Source organism: Sciurus carolinensis, chromosome 19 (genome assembly GCF_902686445.1).
Source record: "Sciurus carolinensis chromosome 19, mSciCar1.2, whole genome shotgun sequence".
NCBI lineage: Eukaryota > Metazoa > Chordata > Mammalia > Rodentia > Sciuridae > Sciurus > Sciurus carolinensis.
In genome coordinates, this window is record NC_062231.1 from 3,600,823 (window position 1) to 3,621,210 (window position 20,388).

Here is a 20,388-nt window from a genome sequence, read left to right on the forward strand (position 1 = left end):
AAAATGCATCCAATAACATAAAATTTGTTGCTCAAAATTAACAGAAGGAATATATAAAGGACATTTAGATTGTTTGGGTGACAAGAAAAACGTATGTTATATTTAGCTGAGGCGTTAAATGATACCATGACTATAATTATAAAGACAACAATAGCAGTTCTTATTTGTTGAATATTTACTCTGTGACAAGTACTTTATCAGTACATTTGATTCTCATGGCTGTTCAATGAAGGTAGATATATTATTTTGCAAATGAGAAAACTGGCTTAGGAAATTTACCAACTTACCTTAAGTAAGACCACTAGGAAGAATTGAATGTCTTGACACATACCCTGTGCTCTTCACTGCCACTCAGAGTCCAGAGTCCTGAATCATGTCACTGTCACTTTCTAATTATATGTGTTTGAGCCTCAGTTTCCTCCCTATGAAATGAAAAAGAACACATGCACTTCACAGGGCCATGGTGAAGAATGTGGAGAAACCTAGTGGATAATTAGTAAAGCTACTTCATAATAGGAACACAGAACTAAAGGATAGAGATCACAGTATTTGAGGGACTATGAAGCCATCTGCCTTGTCAAAAGCCCCAACTGTAACAAAGTATAAGCTGTTTCTCCATAGTGTTGACAGTGGGAGAGTGATCAGCTTTTCTTCTTTTTGCCAATCTGTGGGATAAGAAATGGTATATCAGTTCTCACTTAAATCATATGTTGTGAATGTTTAATTGAATAATTTTTATGGATTTGCCTGATTTACAGAAAATCTCCCTTCAAATATTTTTTAATGAAATGTAGTTATTTTTGCTATTTTAAGCATCCACCTGCCCAAAAAGTCATTAGAATGAAGTTGTCACCTTACTAGAGAATTCTTGGAGCTCCATTTTATTTTGGCTATAATAAGCCTTACTTTAGAAGATGACAGCTGGGTTTCAGTTGAAATTTCCCATTTTAAGTTTAATGACTTCTTCAGTGGCGTTAGTGTTTGGTTCACAGTGTAACTACTTGCTTCTAAATCAAAAGGAAATACCACCATTTTCATGGTGACAGAAATCTTTATGTACCTACAGAAAATTAGACTTTTACTGAAGACACTGAAAATGTATTTTTCAGTAGGCAAAATTGCGTGGCATTTACAAAGAAAGAACCCTAGAGCACTTTTAATAAAGGGTGTGGTTTTGACCAGGAGCATCTTTTGCTTTTCAGAACAACTCTTGGAGTTGATGCACCAGCTGCCTGCCGTTGCCGATATGGCGATGTCGCTGAGAGAACTCTGTGCTGTGATGGAGTTGCAGTGGTGGGAGAGCAGGGACCATTGTGATAAATGGTGGTGACGGGGTCAGTGAATATTCCTCCTCTTGAACAGCTTGTTTGAGGATCTCCCGATTCAGCACGTAGACAAAAACTCAGTTCTTATATTTTCCTTCTCAGAAATCAGCAGTGAAAAGTTTGAATAAAAAACCATGGTGTACTCATTTTGTCACAACATCGAAATCCATTATTTTATTCTCCATTATATGTAACATTTCATACAATATTGGTGATGTTTTTTGCGGTGGTGGGGATTGAACCCAGGGTCTCACACATGAGGCAGATGCTCTACCATTGAGCTACAACCTTGTGAACATTTCAGTTTTGCAACTTACGTCATAAATGCAATGCTTTTTACCAGGGCAATGTGATGTCAGGGCAGTAGTGATTATTAGATATTATTTACATGTGCTTTGAGAGATGGAGGAAACTCTTTTTCCTTTTGTCACTTTCAAGAAGAATATCCAAAGTCAGACTAAAGGGGCAGATGATATTGCTCTGTGCTAGGCCTATGAGGACGTGTAGATATGCAGTTGTGTGTAAATGCTCATTCTGTGAACTTCCTGAAGAGTCAGTATCACCTAAGTCATTGATTCCATCTTTAAGGTGGAGGATCTGCTAAGAATTTTTAAGTACCATTAAGTATCATTCTGTCATCACAATACTGTTCCTCCTTTTTTTTTTAATTAGCTGGACTCCTGGTCAGTGATACTCAATGGTTCTGTGGAACTGACTTGTCCAGATGGAAAAGCAGAAATATTGTGTATGGGAAATAGTTTTGGTGTCTCTCCTACCATGGACAAAGAATATATGAAAGGAGTGATGAGAACAAAGGTGGATGACTGCCAGGTATAAAATGTGTATTTTATTCTTTTTTAAAAGATGTGTTCCTGGGGCTGGGGAGATAGCTCAGTTGGTAAAGTGCTTGCCTTGCAAGCACAAGGCCATGGGTTCAATTCCCAGCAGCACACACACACAAAAAAATGTGTTCCTTATGGATGTACATGACAGTAGTGTGTGTTTCGACATTCATACATGGAGTATGACTTATCCTAATTAGGATCCCACTCCTGTGGTTGTACACGATGTGCAGTTGCACTAGTGGAATGTTCATATGTGGACATGGGAAAGCAATGTCCCATTCATTCCACTGCCCTTCCTATTCCCATCTCCCCTCCCTTCCCTTCATTCCCTTTTGTCTGATCCAGTGAGCTTCTATTCTTCCCCCTCCCCATGGTGTATTATCATCCTCAGATCAGAGAGAACTTTTGACCTTTGGTTTTTTGGGTGGATGGGCTTATTTTACTTAGCATTTTTGTCTCCAGATTTATCCATTTATCTGCAGGAATCATAAAATCATTCTACTTTACTCTTAATAGAAAATACTTGTATGTAATTTAGTATTTTCCTACCTATATTAATATGTCATCTTTAAATAAGATTTTAATGTAAACTGTTACTTTTAGTCTTATGCACTAAGAAATTAATTATGAATCTCTCTTGAACTGACTTGAAATGCACAGAACTATGTGTTTTGTTTTATAAAAGGTGTTCTGTTAATATGGTATTTTACATTTTCCACCAGAAATTATTAATGAATAATCTGTTCATTGAAAATATGGCAATAAAATGCATATTATGAAAAATCATAAGTAGATAATTAAAGGTAATGGTATAGCCATGTGATGTTATTATTTAAACTCATACAGAAAAGTAATCGATTTCAGAACAGACATGGAATTTTATCATAGTATAAATCAGAATGACTTGCCACTAAAAAATAATTGCTAATGCAAAGAAAGTACTTGGTAGCAAAAGATAAATGGCATCCACATTGATGGTATGTTAATATTCTTTATTGAAAAACATTTAATAATAGTCTAGAGAAAATATGTGGAAAAACATGAAATTTAATTAGATTAAATGGAAAGTCTATGTTAGTGAGGAAAGAATTTAAGATGCTTTCACTCTTAAGTGTTTATAATTTATATATTGTCTTCTAAAAGTTTCTCTCTGAAAGATAAAATATTTTAATGTAAATAAGCCAAAAAGTTTGATTTGACTTAAGACTAATGTTTACAGCTCATTATATTTATTATTCTGCATTTTGCATGACATGTGAATGCAATTTATTCTGAAAGAATATAATTGAATTTCTTTGCTACATACCCCACCATCCATTTTAAATTTTGAGACAGTCTTACTAAGTCTAAGCTCTTGAGCTTAGACTCTTCTGGCCTTGGCCTCCTGAGTTAGAATTACAGGCATGTACCACTGTGCCTGAGTCATAATTGAATTTTTATAGTGTCAGATCAATGTTGCAGTAGTGTTATTCATTTAAATTTTCATTTTGAGCATTTTGCTTAACTAAAATGAAAAAAAGACTATAAATAAAATAATCCCAACAACATAATCAATATAATTTTGCCAGATAATTCCTTGAGTAAGCATCATAGAAGGGGAAAAAAGACTATAGATTCAAAGTTGTAAATATGTAAAGCAAGAAAACCATTCTAAATATGGTCACTTCTCAATTATTTAGTATAATAGAGGGGAAAAATAGATAAATACATAAATCATTATTTGTCATGAGAATGTACATTTAGGAAGGATTATATATGATATTTCAGCTCTGGAATTGTATTCCAAAAATAATGAAAACAAACTGAGTCAAGACAAGCTAGAGAAGTGTTAAAGGTTTCTGCATCCTATTATCTTTTATTAGTTTCTTCCTGAATCATTTCTTCTCTATGTTGGGATCTCAGTAACATTTGAGTTGGAGTCTGTTCCTTAGAGGCCAAATAAAAGTTATTTCAATTGTGAGAGTTTAGCAGGCATATGACTACACCTAGTTGGCCAAACTACTTTCATTGAAATGTAACCATGGGACCTAAATGAGTTAAGATGCATATAAATATTTTAGAGTAATTGATAAAAAATGTTATGTGACTGAATATTACAGAGTTTGTAAGTCATGTCAGGTACCATTAAGTATTAATCTTGGAGTTCAGGAAAGGAAGAGGAGGTATGTGTTATGTTAGAGAAGAGTCAAATCTATTTATAGAATGAAAAATTAGTCCTTAAGTACCTTCTGTTAAAATGTCCTATATCTGTCAGGAATAATAATAATTATTATTTTAACTCTTCCTCTTGGAAACAGTAGAACTATAAAATGGCCTCCACAGTGTCTCTCATTCTACTGACCATATTATAGGGAAATAACAGCTTGTTGACTCTAATGAACAAAGGTGGTGATATGTTTTATAAGAAAATAAGCTTCACTTAGGATTGATGCTAACTATTTAACATTCCAGTGTTATCCAAAATAAATATCCTATAGTGCAACACCTAGTTGAGTTCATGTTAAGCAAAAGAAGACACTAGTGAGTGGATTAAATTTAATATTTCTTAGAATTCCCTGATGTGTTCAAACTCTTGTGTTTTATTCTGGATGATTCCTTTGAGTTCTCCTCAAACACTGGAGTTGTTTCTCTCCAGTGTCTGTTATTACTCCTTCGTGTGGTGTGAAGAGTAAAGATTAGAGCTTTGGACATCTGTTGCACTTGGTGATTGTATTGGCTTTCTGCAGGACCTGCATGGAGGTTAATTCAGGAAACCAGATGGGGGTGATGGGGTTTTAGAAAAAACGAACAGGACACACAAAGAGAGAAGAGGCTAGGACCTGGTGGGCATTACACTGTGGAAGAGATGAGATGACCAAAAGCCAGCTCAGCATGTGTATTATACAGGTTTATCATCAAAAGGATTTCTAGTGAGAAAGTTTCTTCAAAGCACACAGAACCAAGATTGAAGGCTAATGGCCCAAGTATAATTATCAACTTGCACCCAAGATTCTCCACCCCTGGCAGTTGGTGTCTGAACTTTGAGAACTGATAATTCCATGGCCAGTATAAAACCTCCTCCTGTATACATAGGGTGTCACCATAGCAACTGGGCAGTCTCAGTTGGCACTTTCGCCAGAGAGTTTGAAGAAGAAGCATCGCTTCAGTCTCTTCTCCTGACAGCTTTCTGCTCCCCATACACCACTCTCTTTTCCTTGTCCCTTCTCCCTTTGTCCCTTCTTCCCCTCTTCCCCTCTTCCTCTGCTACCTCCTCCCTTAAGTTTTCTCCCCTTTTTCCTTCTCTACCACCTGCCCTTCACCCTTCAGTGGGAGCGAACACGTGGATACCTAATTTGAACAATTAGGTGTGAATTTTCCATAAAGACTACAGAGTTCCAGTTTAAATCTATCTAACCTCTTAAGGTAAATCGACATCAGAACCATGTTTTCTTGGGACCATTGAAATTAAGAAGTAGTTTGGGATGAGGAAACAGTTTGTCATGGATCATGTTGAAAGTTAACTGTATAATTCATTGATGGAAGTTTACTTTTACTTCCTTTGATCATCTGTAATTTTTCAACTTAAATCATGAATCACGGGCCCGAAGAAAAATAATACTGTAGCATGAACTGTCAATGACCCGGTTTGTTTGTTTTGTAACTCTGGGGATGGAACCCAGTACTTTCCACACATTAGGCAAGCACTGTACCATTGAGCTATACCTCCAGCCCTTGCTGTTGATCTTTTGGAAGTAAAGTCTCATTTGAATTTTTATTTCTTATTAGGGTGCTAAGATCATACAGCACTCCCATGTGCTTACAGCTGACTGAAATTCTAAAACCTCATTAAAACAATTCACAGATTTTTAACTTTCTTCATACCACTTTAAATTTTACCTGGTAATTTCATGTTAGATCTATAAGTTTCTTAAATCAAAAATAAATTGCTAATAAAAGGGTAAATGTTTTCAATTAAGATTCATCTTTGTAGATACTAGTTCTATATGACCATATTAGAAATTCAGTTTGAAATTTTTTTCAATTTTTGGATGGTATTTCAGTTTGTTACACATGAAATGCCTAAATGTCTATCTATACACTAAGCATTTCAATTCAAATTTATTCTAATTTCTTTAAATCTTTAGTCAAGAAGATTAATTTCAGTATATTTCTCTTCAAAAAGAGGTTTCTTTCATACATCTATCTACTTATTCAATTTAACTCAGGGATACATTTCTCTTTTGGAAAATAAACAAGAAAATGATGATTTCATTATGTTCTCTAAAACTGAGTGTAAGAAAGAACACCTAAAATTATTTGGAGATAAAACCTTTGTAAATTTCCCATGCAAATTTGGGGAGCAATTTTGCTGCTGTGTAAGAAGAAATAAAGATATTTTTGAGATATGTTACCAAGGGCTGTATATTTCAAAACATGTGTACACCAATGGTCAGTGTGATAGAAATGGGATATTTAAAATGTCTTAATTCAATTATTTATATTTATTTGTACACAAAAATCCCGTCTCTTTTAAAGTTTTAACTTTTTGTTCCTAAATACTTATCAGAAAAGTTAGATGAGATCAGTAACTTGGTACTGTAGTATGCTGTAGTTTGCTGTTTTCCTTCTGAACTGCTGCTTCTATTCACTAACAGAACCACTGACTATGCAGAAAGTATAGAAAATATAGAAAAGCATAATAAATAAAATGAAAGTCCCATGTGATTTACATTTATCGGAAGTATTGTTAATGTTTTATTTTACTTTCCCCCAAGATTTTGATGTGCAGGTATCATTTTTTAAAAAAAATTTAGCCAGCATGCAATGATGGAGCATTGAGCTGTTTCTTCCTCTCTACAGTGGGGATGGTAGTACTGCCTTCCTCATTGTACAGTTAGAAGCATAAGTTGAGAAAAATTCCTACAAGGTTACCATAATGTGATGGTGATGGTGATGATGTTATCATTATGATTATTTTTATGACAATTAATTATTATATTTGTACATGTGTGTGTAGTACTAGGGCCTTGAACATGCTAAGCAAGTGCTGTCTACCACTAAGCTATGTTCCCAGTCATTTTTACATATTTTGAGATGGTCTTGCTTCAGTTGCCTAGGCTGGCCTCAAACTTGTGATCCTCTTATCTCAGCCTCCAGCATAGCTGGCATTATAGGCATGCACCACCTTGCCTGTCTGGTATTGCATCTTTTAAAAGTTTTCATGTAATATATGAACACTAAGCCAGAGCTCTAAATAGCCTTGAAAATGTGATTTTGGATGATTGCATCATATTCTATCTTATATACTGTAATTGAACCTTTTTCTTATTTTTTATGTTGAAAGGGAAAAATAAATGCTATGTTTTCTATCCCCAGATGATTTTGTAAATCAAAATAAATCATTCATACCTTAAGGAACACAGTGACTTTTGTTTGCTGAAGTATCTGCTCTTGTCTCCTCACTGGCCTTCAGTTATATAATACATGATTTCTATAATTTATTCTTAACTTTATTTAAAACTATTAAGAACTTTAATTGCTTTAAGCGATTAGCCACAAGCTCTGAAATTGTTAATATTTGAAGAGCAAGGATTACCCTTAATATAAGTTATAAGGAATAATGATTTGAGCTATAACAAATATATGATTTATTATCAGTCACTCTAAGATTCCTCTCTTTTCCCCTAATGTTTTTTACTGTGAGAGAGATATGTTTAAAGGAACTTTTAGTTTCATCTTCAGATTTTTTAAAGTTGTTAGGATTTATATGTAAAATATGTATAAATATTCTAAAACTGAAACTTTTCTTGACCAAGTAAGAAATACATTAAAGGTAGAGAAGTTTGATTAAGGTTCATTAATGTATTAATTTGGAAAGTATGGGGAAAACAGGAAAAAATGTCAGTATTAAATAATGAAAACACTGAATTATTTGTACAGCTAGGTCTTTTGCAAGCACTTTATCATTAACATGTGACTTATGTTTTATTCCAGTTTGTCTGCATCGCCCAGCAAGATTACTGCCACATCCTCAAGTGAGTAGAAAAGAATATGCAAAAAGTAGAAGAGGAAGGTGAGATCGTTATGGTCAAAGAACACCAAGAACTTGATGGAACTGGAACAAGGAAGGGCCACATTGTCATCAAGGTAAGGCCGAGAACTCTCATTCTAAGGGAAAGGATGTTTGGAGTAGTATAAGCTATGGCAATTTAAGATTTGTTTCTTTTTTCATTTGCAAGCATCATACCTCTTAAAGGTCATCTCTTGTAATAAAAAATCTTCACGTCCTGATTAATAGCACTTTATTAATTACCATCAGTATAGTAAGAGTAGTAATCATCTGTATTACTACCTGCTTGGTTTTATGTTGAAGGGTGGAAATCAAGGCACCATATGAATGTTATTTATTCAGGATAATGATTAAACCTTTTATTTGTCACAGGGCACCTCAGAAAGGTTAACAATGCATTTGGTGGAAGAGCATTCAGTAGTAGATCCAACCTTCATAGAAGACTTCCTGTTGACCTACCGGACGTTTCTTTCTAGTCCAACGGAAGTGGGCAAAAAGTTATTGGAGTGGTTTAATGACCCATGCCTCAGGGATAAGGTTGGAAATGCAGTTTATTTCAGCTCTTCACTATGTAGTACTTTTAAAGTATAAGCTTAAAAATACATTTGTCATACCAGTTAATGTTCAAGCTAATGGAATATAAGAAAATATTTTTAAGGAAAGAAAAAGGTAAGGTGATATGAATATTAGTTCTTGTTATATATTTCAAAATTTACCTCTAGAAATGTCTTCTTTTTTTTCTTCTTTAAATGCCTAGGCCAATAAGTTGGTCACCAAGTGTTTACACGTTGAGAGTGTGTTAAAATATAACCAAACATCAGGATACCATGGGAATCTGCATTTTCCAGTCTGGTAGATCCTGTAAAAGAAAGTTACAATTTTTAAATTAGCATAGAGCAGCTTTACATTACAGCCATCAAGACTGAAGTCCCCCCTAATATCATTCTAAGCAGACCCTCTTCTGCAGCCCTGGAGAGCTCTCTCAAATTCAGATTGAATGATAAACTATGTAGTCTTATCTCCTTTCTTTTACAACCCAATTCCTTACAGATATTTCTAAGCTTAATACTATCTGTTTTCCTTATTTAGTCTGTGTTTTTACCTTTTATTTTTTAGTTTCTGTCTTTCATATTAACCTATTTTGATTTCATGCTTTCATTTTGACTTATTTCAAATATGTTTTGAAAGTAAAGTTGGATCTTAGTTAAATACCTTCATAAATCTATAGTGTCTCCTGTCAAAGCAACATATAGTCTGTATTTGAAATACACATATATTTTTCAGAAGATCATTTTTATATGAATAAATTTCTTATTGGAGGTTTTATTGTTATTAGTTTATTTTTTTCTTTTTCAGTGTTTTTAGGTAAATTGAAAATTAGATATCTTATTTGAAATTAATCTAATCACCAATCTTTAGCCCTAAACAAAGAAAACTTCATGAAACTAATTGCTTTTTCAGGTTACACAGGTAGTATTATTGTGGGTGAATAATCACTTCAGTGACTTTGAAGGAGATCCTGCAATGACTCAATTTCTAGAAGAATTTGAGAATAATCTGGAAAGAGAGGTAATAGTTGTGGCTTATTTTTTAAGATCAGCTTTCAGATTATTTATTCCTCCTGTCTTGCATTGACACCACTCTTTCTGAACCCTTATAGAAAATGGGCGGACATCTAAGGCTGTTAAATATTGCATGTGCTGCTAAGGCAAAAAGAAGATTGGTGACGTTAACAAAGCCATCTCGGGAAGCGCCTCTACCTTTTATCTTACTTGGAGGCTCCGAGAAGGGATTTGGAATCTTTGTCGACAGTGTTGATTCAGGTAGCAAAGCAACTGAAGCAGGCTTGAAACGTGGGGATCAGGTATGATATTTCTCAGTCCAGATGTAAGGAGGGTTTTGGTATTTTTCTTTCTTCAGTCAGTGATATGCTAATTTTATAATTTCACTTTTAGATACTAGAAGTAAATGGTCAAAACTTTGAAAATATCCAGCTGTCAAAAGCCATGGAAATTCTTAGGATTAACACACATCTGTCTATCACTGTGAAAACCAACTTATTTGGTAAGTATTTTTGCAGACTTTCATTTTTCTCCTTTTGGTTTTTTTTTAAACATTTAAATCTTAATCATGAAAGAAGCAATTTGTATATTTTAATATAAGAATCGGTATTTATACTAAAATATATAAATATAGAATTCATTTTATAAGTATATAATTAGCTCTAAATCAATATCCACTGACTTGAGGATTATAAAAATTATTTTTTTAATCTGTTTTATTGGTAAATGAAATTTCCCTTCTGTTGATAAATTCTAAACTACTTGTAGATTGAAAGGTTTACTGCTGCTGGGCACCTATATCCCAGTGGGTTGGGAGGCTGAGGCAGGAGGATTATGAGTTCAGCCAGCCTCAGCAATTTAGCAAGACCCTAAGCAACTCAGTGAGAGCCTGTCTGTAAGTAAAATACAAAAAAGGACTGGGGACATTGCTCAGTGGTTAAGTGCCTCAGCAATTTAGCAAGACCCTAAGCAACTCAGTGAGAGCCTGTCTGTAAGTAAAATACAAAAAAGGACTGGGGACATTGCTCAGTGGTTAAGTGCCTCTGCATTCAATCCCTGGTACAGGGGGAAATAAATTCTTAAATTTGCTTGGATAGAGCAGTATACAAAGTAGATTCCTGGCATCAGTCACTGGACTAGTATTTTGCTACAGGATTTTAATAGCTGAAGTCTGTACTTCTCATGTACTTCCAAGTTCTGCAGTTGCCTTAACCTTGTCCTTATGACTTGTAATTGGCATTTTTGTGGTGTTTCTCTTTCTATATTTTTTATTTTAATTTAACAGTTTAATGACATTAAGTACATTCAATATTGTTGTACAAACCACCAAGTCTCACCTTGCAAAACTGAAGCTCTGTACCCAAGAAATTAGAAATCCCTACTTTCCCTCCCTTCAACCCTTGATAACTGCCCTTCTACTTCTGTTTCCATGATTTTAACTGTTCTACGTACCTCATGTAAATGGAACCATACAGTATTTGTCCTTTTATGACTTGCTTTCTATGTATTTTAGTGTTTAAAAAACTTCTAATGAGATTGTCAGAAGAGAAAAAAGATGGTGCCCCCCACCTTCCCAAAATTGGTGATACCGAAAAGGCCAGCGGCTATTCCATTCCAGACCTGGCTGTAGATGTAGAACAGGTGGCAGGACTTGAAAAAGCCAATAAAAAAAGTAAAGCCAACACTGTCGGGGGAAGGAACAAGCTAAAGAAGAGGCTTGACAAGACTCGGATTATCTTGCCTCAGAAACCATATAAGTGAGTGTCTACAAGTTTTCTGTGCGCGATTCTATTGTCTTAAGAGGATCTGCTCAGGTAGTGATGTGACCTTGCACATTAGTGTGATGTCCTGAGTGTGATGCCTGAGCTGTCTTAGAAGTAATAGGAAACAATCGTGTTCATCTTAATCCTGGTTTTGCCACTCGCCTACCCCTGATTTTCATTAGAGTTGGTTTAGAATGTTCTCATTTGAACATTTTTTCCCCCTCATTTGAACTTTTGAGAAGTGTGTGCTTCGCGTTTCCCGCAGGATTTGGAGCTTTGGCTATTGTACCTTTGTTTCTGGATATTTCCTCCACAGCATCTGTACTTCACCAATCAAATCACTTCTTTCAGTTGCCTCTGTAAATCTTTCCATTCTCTTTCTCCCTCACTTCCATTTTCAGTTATGTAACCATTGCATGGCATCAATAATCAAGCGCAGATCTCCTTTCATTCTTCCCAGTGAGTTCTGCAGGCAGAGCGTCCGGTATATTTTTGAATTTCCTCTTGGCTGTTTACTTATGTGACAGGCTTAGGCTAGACAAAGTTGCAGGGATTCCCAACCATTTTTTTTAGGTTTGCTGACTTGATTATTTATATCTTAACTTTGGTCCTTGAATCTAGGGATGTTTCATAACACTAATTACCATCTGCCATTTTTTAGTGTTAAGTAACTCAGTATGCCACGTTCAATTATTATATGTTCTTCAAGGTACAACAGTATAAAAGATAAATTGAAAGGATGAAGGTTAATATATTTCTATGACAATGGATCTATAGAGGAGCAATAGATATAGTTATTCAGGATTGCAACAAGCATTTCTTTTATTTTTTTTAATTCCATTTTAAATAAATTTTTCACCTGTGGGGAAATATGATTTAAAACATATTATTAAGGAATTAAATGTCAAACTTGTATTGTCCCCATTGAACTATAATGATTAGTCATTTCTAAAGAAAACTTCTATGGTAAAATTCTATGGATAAAGAACAACGAATGTGATGGTTTTATTTTTAGACTTGAGAATGTTTTATATTAAGTTTCTAAGAGGGAATGAATTAGGACAGCTGGTACAGAATATAGAAATCAATTTATACAGTGGCCCCTCTTGAAGAAAAAATAAACTAACTTCAGAATTATTAAGAGCATCATAATAAAAAAGATCTTAGAGTCATATTTGACCAAGAGTTAAATATGAATCCTAAAAAAAATCAAAGAGAAGTCAGCATGACCCTGACAAGTATTAATAGAAATGACATGTTAGAACTGGGGTGGAATACATCCACAGCACAGGACGTTGGAAAGAACACAGTATGAGAATCCTATGCATAATTTTGTCCTCTGTTACTTGGAAAGACACTCAAAAGCTAGTCAAGGGAAAAGAGAGGAGACAATAATTAGATGTGCTGGCTTTAAAACACTGAGCAGCATCTTAAGTAAATATGTGGTTTGTTTAAATACTTTCCTGTGCAGATGATTTGAAATCATATATGCAGTGCAATTGAAATTGAAAAACCAAGATGTAAAGGTAGGCCCAGCAAACAGGAGGATCTATTCTAAAAGGCTTCATTTAATACTACTTGCTACTTCAGTGTTTGTCTTCTAGAAACCATTATGTATTTATGAGTTTGTAAAATTTGGTTTGGTTTTATTTTCACGTTTTGCAGTGCTGGAGTGGAAGGCAGGGCCTCTACATGCTAGGCAAGTGCTCTACCTCTGAGCTACTCCCCTTGCCTGAGACGATTTTTAACACCATCAAACTAGAAAATTAGAAATATCATCTAGTTAAAATACACTGTGTTAGGCTGGGGTTGTAGCTCAGTAGTAAAACCCTTGCCTAGCATGTGTGGCCCTGGATTTGATTCTCAGCACTGCATAGAAAGAAAGAAAGAAAATAAAGTTAAAAATTAAAAGTATATATGCTGTGCTGTGTATATGTCTTTTCCTTAAACAGCAGCATTATAGAAGCTAAGATGCAGGATACTAGTAAATTAGTAAGGATGGACCTGGAAAGGAAATGAGCATTAAAGAGAGGAGGAAAGAGTGTGACATCAGCATTATAGAATCCAGATTTGGTTTCCAGATGGGTGGAGAGGGAAATGGATGAACCCAGAAGAAAACAGGAAGAATCAACAGACTAGAGAATCAAGGAAGACTGAAAAACAATTCAGTAACAATGAAACAGTTGGGGAGGTCAATCAAAAAGAGGGTGTGCTCAGAGAGGGACTTTTCTTTTTCTTTTCTTTTCTTATTTAAAGAGGATTGTTTCAAACTTGAGTCTCAGGTATAAAGTAGTTTTAGTCAAGAGTAACCCCTGTTTTGTACAACAGAGATATAAGTAAGTAATCAAGAAACTGTGAGAGTGGAAAGTGAGATCATCATGCAACGTGTTAAAATGTTGCTGAGAAATATTTCTTAAGAAGGCAGATCTGCCTGCAAGACACTAATATTCATAACCACTTGTGCCAGGAGTATCCCAGTCATCCATGCCTTGGTCTGAGGACATAGTAATCATTTGATGTCATATATTACATCTAATGTTTTTGGCAAATAGTGCTTTTATATAGTTGAGAAATAAAATCCCACTGATGTAGCTGGGTGTGGTGGTACACACCTGGAATCGCAGCAACTCGGGAGGCTGAGGCAGGAGGATCCCAAGTTTGAGGTTGGCCTCATTAATTTAGCTAGAGTTCATCTCAGAATGACATGAAAAGGGCTGGGAGTGTGACTCAGTGGGAGAGCACATCTGGGTTCAAGGCCCAAAACCACAAACAAACAAAACCCACAGACGTGAAGATTTCCATCTTTCACGGAATGTTAATTGAAAGTGCATGCACATACCTCTGTGTGCTTAAAAAGAAGTTTAATTTTGTCCTAGATTCGCCTATGAATTTGGAAGAATGTACACTACAATTATCTTATTTATGATGCCTTGGTTTACATCCCAACCTTAGTAAAATGTTCTTGCATTTTCTTTCAAGGTGTTTATGTAAAACTAGTTAGAACATAAATTTGCTTATAATCTAGTTGTTTTGCATGCATAAGCTTATTTTATTTGATCTTTTGTTTTGGAAGCATTTGATCCTTCATCAAATAGATCCTTTAGAAATAATTTATATATATTATGAAATCATGTTTTAAGAGTTGTTCGCTGTAATAGTTTTTTATAAATAGAAATGAGTTTGTAGACATCAACAATAACCAGTGCTTTTCTGGGAACATAAATGTGTAATTAGAAAATTTGAGCAGAGTAAAAGTCAAAGTGAGTCATTGGATTTTTATCACCTTTTCCTTGAGCCTAGAAAATGCCACCGTGCACCCCTCTTCTTTTATGCTCTGTACAACTAAGAAATAATGTCTGTCAGGATTTCCTTACAGTTGACTGCATAATAATCTCATTTTCCCTTAGAATATTGAAGAACAAAATTAGGATACATTTTCCGTGTTCATTTTCCTTATTTTCTTTAGTTCTTGCAAATGGGACCATAGAACTTCATCGTCTTGATGCGGAATCCCTGGATGAGTGAGACTGAATGCTCTCTTTTCAGCATGCTTTTTCCTAAGCCGATTCCCACCAGAAACTAGAGCTCATATTTTCCTGAATATATTTTTAGGCTGAGAAACTACTAATATTGGATTATGGGTTTCTCTAGTGAAAAAGGCTTTAGAGAAACATTATATACTTAAGAAACAGCAAAGTGAATTGGATACACTTAAACAGCAGTGGCTTTTGCAATTTTCAAGTAAATCAATGACATTTTTTCACTAATTGCGATTTTTGTGGGATATGGCTCATTAGTGGTCTATAAGAGCTTACCACTGTTCACCTTGCTGATAATTCACCTTTTCTTCTTTACTCAGTGACATTGGGATTGGTCCGTCTCAAGGTGACAGCAGAGTAGGACTAAGGCAGACAGAGCACATCCCGACTGCGTTGCCGGTCAGCGGCACCTTGTCCTCCAGGGTTCCTGACTTGCTGCCATCACATCCTCGCGTTTTAGACTCCAGTACTACTCCTGGTGAGCACCCCCAAGGCTGCTTTGGTTTTCTCCTTGTCGTCTGTTTCCACCTTTTTCTTTGATACCCACATGACAGCTTGTGTTTATACCACTCTGTACTGATGCGTTTGTGATTTTGATAATATCACATTATCTCTCTCAGTTTGGCACGGATTGTATCAGATGTGAAGAATCAGGTTGAACCTTAAATTCCAAACCTTTGGAACCAGTTCTCATAGTATTCTGCAGACTATTTCGATATGGCTACAGGAAATTAAATCTCTGTGAACCTGTTTCCTCTTTGATAAAATGAAGACTAACACATGGCATGCAGTTATTACTAATTCATATCAAATAAGTAAGAAGAGGAAGTATATTTGGGGTCACTGTTGGGTTTTTCAATTTATTAAAGATCAACTTTAGATTTAAATTTTTCTTTTTTGGTACACACATGACAGTCTTGTGTATATGCTACTATGTCCTGATGGGTTTGTGTTGGTCTCATCATTTAGTTATAAGGGAAGATGTGTTCTTACAACATAGTGGGTCAATCGTCTTTGAAGCTCTCTAGTAAGGGAGAGGTCAGAGTTCATCATCATCTCTTCTAGGGAGGTTCTTTCCAGATTACTTTGCATTACCATATGTCTAAATCCTTTCTACTTATGTGTGGTTTTCTTTCTTCTAGATTTGCCAGATCAAGTGCTAAGGGTTTTTAAGGCTGATCAGCAAAGCCGATACATCATGATCAGTAAGGACACCACGGCGAAGGAAGTGGTCATTCAGGCCATCAGGGAGTTTGCTCTTACTGCCACCCCAGAGCAGTATTCACTGTGTGAGGTCTCAGTCACACCCGAGGGAGTCATCAGACAGAGAAGACTTCCAGATCAGCTTTCCAAACTTGCGGATAGGAATACAACTGAGCGGAAGGTATACACCATCTTACTGGATTTCTTAACCTCCCTCTTGAAACCCACATCAAAGCCTAAGAGATGAATACTTTAAGGTTTTTTTAAGTGACTAAATATCCCTGCAGATTAAAAACCAAGCACCCCACCATAAATTGCTGTATCAAAGTAACTGTATACAGTAGACTGCTGGCCCTCACCAGGAGCTCTTAGGCACTTACTCAAGGGTACTGTGACCTATGAGTTATTATCAACAGCCAACATACAAGCAATCACTCCTCACACTTGCCATGTAAATACCTGCTGATGAAACAGTAGAGGGAGCTTGATGTAAAGTCACAGAGTGAATCCTGCTGCTCTCTTCTCCTTGGATTTGGCATTCATAGATTTTCTAATCATGTTTAATCATCACTTGATCCCACATACCTGACTTTTCCAGGAGCTTCATTAGTTTAGGCAGAGACATCTATGACAGTGTGTTTGGCAGAATTAATGAATTCTGTCAAATCAGTCATTGTAATTACACTACAGAAAACACTCCTGAACTCTGGAACCAAACTTCAGTTGCTACAGAGAGCTTGATCCCTTGCTGTATAAGTGCATATGTAACACGTGTTCCTTGCATGAAAACATTGGATTGATTTTGTCCTTCTTTTCAGTGACATTTCTATTGTGGGGGCTATGCAATTTTGCCCTCAAACCACAAATCACTAAAAGTTGAAAAAGCAGTTAACTTTTGACTCTCATATAATTACTAGGTCCTATACTGGCTAAAAATTGAGTTGTCACATAAATAACATTTTTTTCCTATTTTTTTTAGAAAGTATTCCATTGTACTTGACTTTTCCATGTTATAGATCTAAACTATGATTTAATTCACTCAAAATTTGTCTTAGACCTACCAACTATAACTTTCTGACTCCTCACTTTTATTTCCAACCTCAACTCTAGTGGATAGTTTTATTTTAGGAAGTTGTTTTTTCTCAATTATCATTTGAATGTACATTGATTATGTCTGTAATCATGATGAAGTTCTTCAGATCTCCAGGGAGCTGCAACTTCATGATTCACATTCATTATTCAGGAAAATTATATATGGATCCCTGCCATGGGCTTCATGAGTAATCAAAAGGGAGAGTATGAAAGCTGTGAATGTCAAAAGCCCAAGATAACATGTTTTCTGCCATAGATGTTTTGTGAAATATGCAAAAGATAGCTTAACAGGACCTCCACCGTTTCTTCATTTATAGAATTTTACTTAAGAGAAAGCATCTGCCCACCCTAAAAGGAAGGAAGGAAGAGGAAGGCGGGAGGGAAGAAGGAAATAGCAAAGAGCAATCACCTAAATGGTGTTTTCAACAAGTTGCTTAATGGAGATGCACTAGCTCTGAGTTCTGATCCCTGCATTGACATTAACAAGTCACTAATCTTTAGTCAACTCTGTTTCTATGACTGTTTCCTATTCTGATTAAAAGGAAACACTATTACCTGTAGGGTTTTCATGAAAATCCACATATTTAAAAATTAAAATTCATTGTAGGATTATTCTAGTCATAAGAGTACATGAGGGAAACAGCTTTTAGGGTTCTAAGGGATATTAATAAAATAAGTAGCTTGAACTGATCTAATTTGGACCCATCAAGTGCCGGGTTCTTTTTTCACTCTGGGAAAATGGAGTGATGCCCTGGGTCTGATCTTTCCTGCTTCTGCCCATGGAACCTGGACCCTTATTTAAACTGAGGAAATAGTTATTTTCTGTCATCTGTCACCAAAAGTGTACAATGATTTAGAAAGCAGGAAAGGAATGGTGACAAAGAATGACAGTGAGTACAAATGAAATCCCACGTGATTCGCTCTTTTCCATCTCTGACTTCTGGTCTGTGGTCTGGCGATTAATGCAGCCACTGTGCTGCCCATCCTGGTTGAAAAGAATTCTTCCAGGATTCAATTTTGTATTCTCTCAAGTTTCCCCTAAATGGTAGCATTATTCTTTTACGGAAATCACGAGGCTTCTGCTTAGGCTTGATGATGTCTGACGTATCCTGCTTTCACAGGTATTATCTGAAAAACAACATGGAAACTGAAATCCTTTGTTCAGATGAGGATGCTCAGGGGTTGTTGCAAGAGAATCGAATTTCCCTCCTGCAACTTAGCCCTGTGGAAGTTGCCACCCAGCTCTCCGTGCGGAATTTCGAACTCTTCCGCAGCATTGAACCTACTGAATATATAGATGATTTATTTAAACTGAAGTCAGAAACCAGCTGTGTGAACCTGAAGAAATTTGAAGAAGTCATTAACCAAGAAACATTTTGGGTGGCATCTGAAATTCTCCGAGAGACAAACCAGCTGAAGAGGATGAAGATCATGAAGCATTTCATCAAGATCGCACTGTACTGTAGGGACTGCAAGAATTTTAACTCCATGTTTGCAATCATCAGGTAAGAGGGCATGTTTGCCTTAAGATTCAGTGCACATTACAGATTAGAAACAACCTCAATCCAGAGATACCATATAATATAAAATGGGGGTGATTCATAAGTGACTCACTTTTTCAAAAAAACAATGGTAATCAAACCCATGCTAGGCTGTCATTGACTCCTAATGAACAATTCTTTTTCCTGATTCTTATTCCTTAACTTAGAACCTCTCACATGCTGATTTGCCAGACAGTCTATATCTACCACTTATTGTTTTTTTTTTTTAACTTGGACTTTGGGCAAGTTATTGCTGGAAACATCAATTAACTTCCTTTTAAAATAACAATACCCCAAGGAATTATCATTATTAAGTGATATAATATATGTGGAATTCCACTGGACAGCATAATGCAAAATCCCAATAAATATTAATTTTCTTCCCTTTTAAGTGCTTAGATTGAAACTGGAAGAAAATAAAAATGAAAACAATGAGGTGTTTTGATGTTATAGAATTAGTCATTTTTTCTGCCTGGGAGTTCGATCATGCTCTCATGACTACTATGTTTTGCTTTAATTTCTTACTATAGAATATTTTCCTACACTATTTTATCAAATGCTTCCTATGAGCCAAACATTGCTCTATTTGGAGGAAAAGCAAAAATACTTATATTCTAATGGTTTTGCTGATGGTATGTTAGTTAGCTTTCATTATTGTAACAAAACAGCAAAGGTAATCTACTTATAAAGAGGAAAGGTTTAATTTGACTCACAGTTTTGGAGGTTTCAGGCATTTGCCTGTGTTGCTTTTCAGCCTGCATTGAGGCAACAGGAGCATGTGGTGGAGCAAAGCTGTTCACCTCATGGCTAGGATGTGAAAAAGAAGAAAAGAAAGAATTCACCTTTTTAGGGTATACTCAGTGACCTAAGATCTCTCACTAATTCCTTAATCTCACTGTAACCTTCCAGTAGCATTGTGACATGTGACTAAGCTTTTAACATATAGGCCTTTGGAGGACATGTAGGATCTGGACTATATCAGATAATTAAAACAGATCCGGAGAGTATAAAGGGATGAAGAATTACACCCATTTTCTTGGCCCTGACCCTGATTCTGCCTGCCATTCTCATTTCCAGGATTACCCAAGGTTCCTGTGCATCCGTTTGTAAACTGCTTTACATGTAAAGAATACACACAGGTGTATTTGTCAGTGTGTGAGCAGTACAGTGTTTTGCTTCCTTCATTTCAGAAGAGATGATTGAATTGCATCCCACATTTCTCTTTTCCCTTCTCAGTGGCCTAAACCTGGCACCAGTGGCAAGACTGCGAGCTACCTGGAAAAAACTTCCCAATAAATATGAAAAGCTCTTTCAGGATCTCCAAGACCTTTTTGACCCTTCCAGAAACATGGCAAAATACCGCAATGTCCTCAAGAGTCCAAACCTGCAGCCTCCCATAATTCCTCTCTTCCCAGTTATCAAGAAGGATCTCACATTCCTTCATGAAGGTAAATACAAGGTTAGAGGAG

The 20,388-nt window shown here is 35.8% G+C and overlaps 1 pseudogene; it reads left to right on the forward strand.

The window, feature by feature from the left end:
• LOC124971141 (rap guanine nucleotide exchange factor 2-like) overlaps nt 1–20,388 on the forward strand; it is a 96,015-nt pseudogene that overhangs the window by 61,890 nt on the left and 13,737 nt on the right.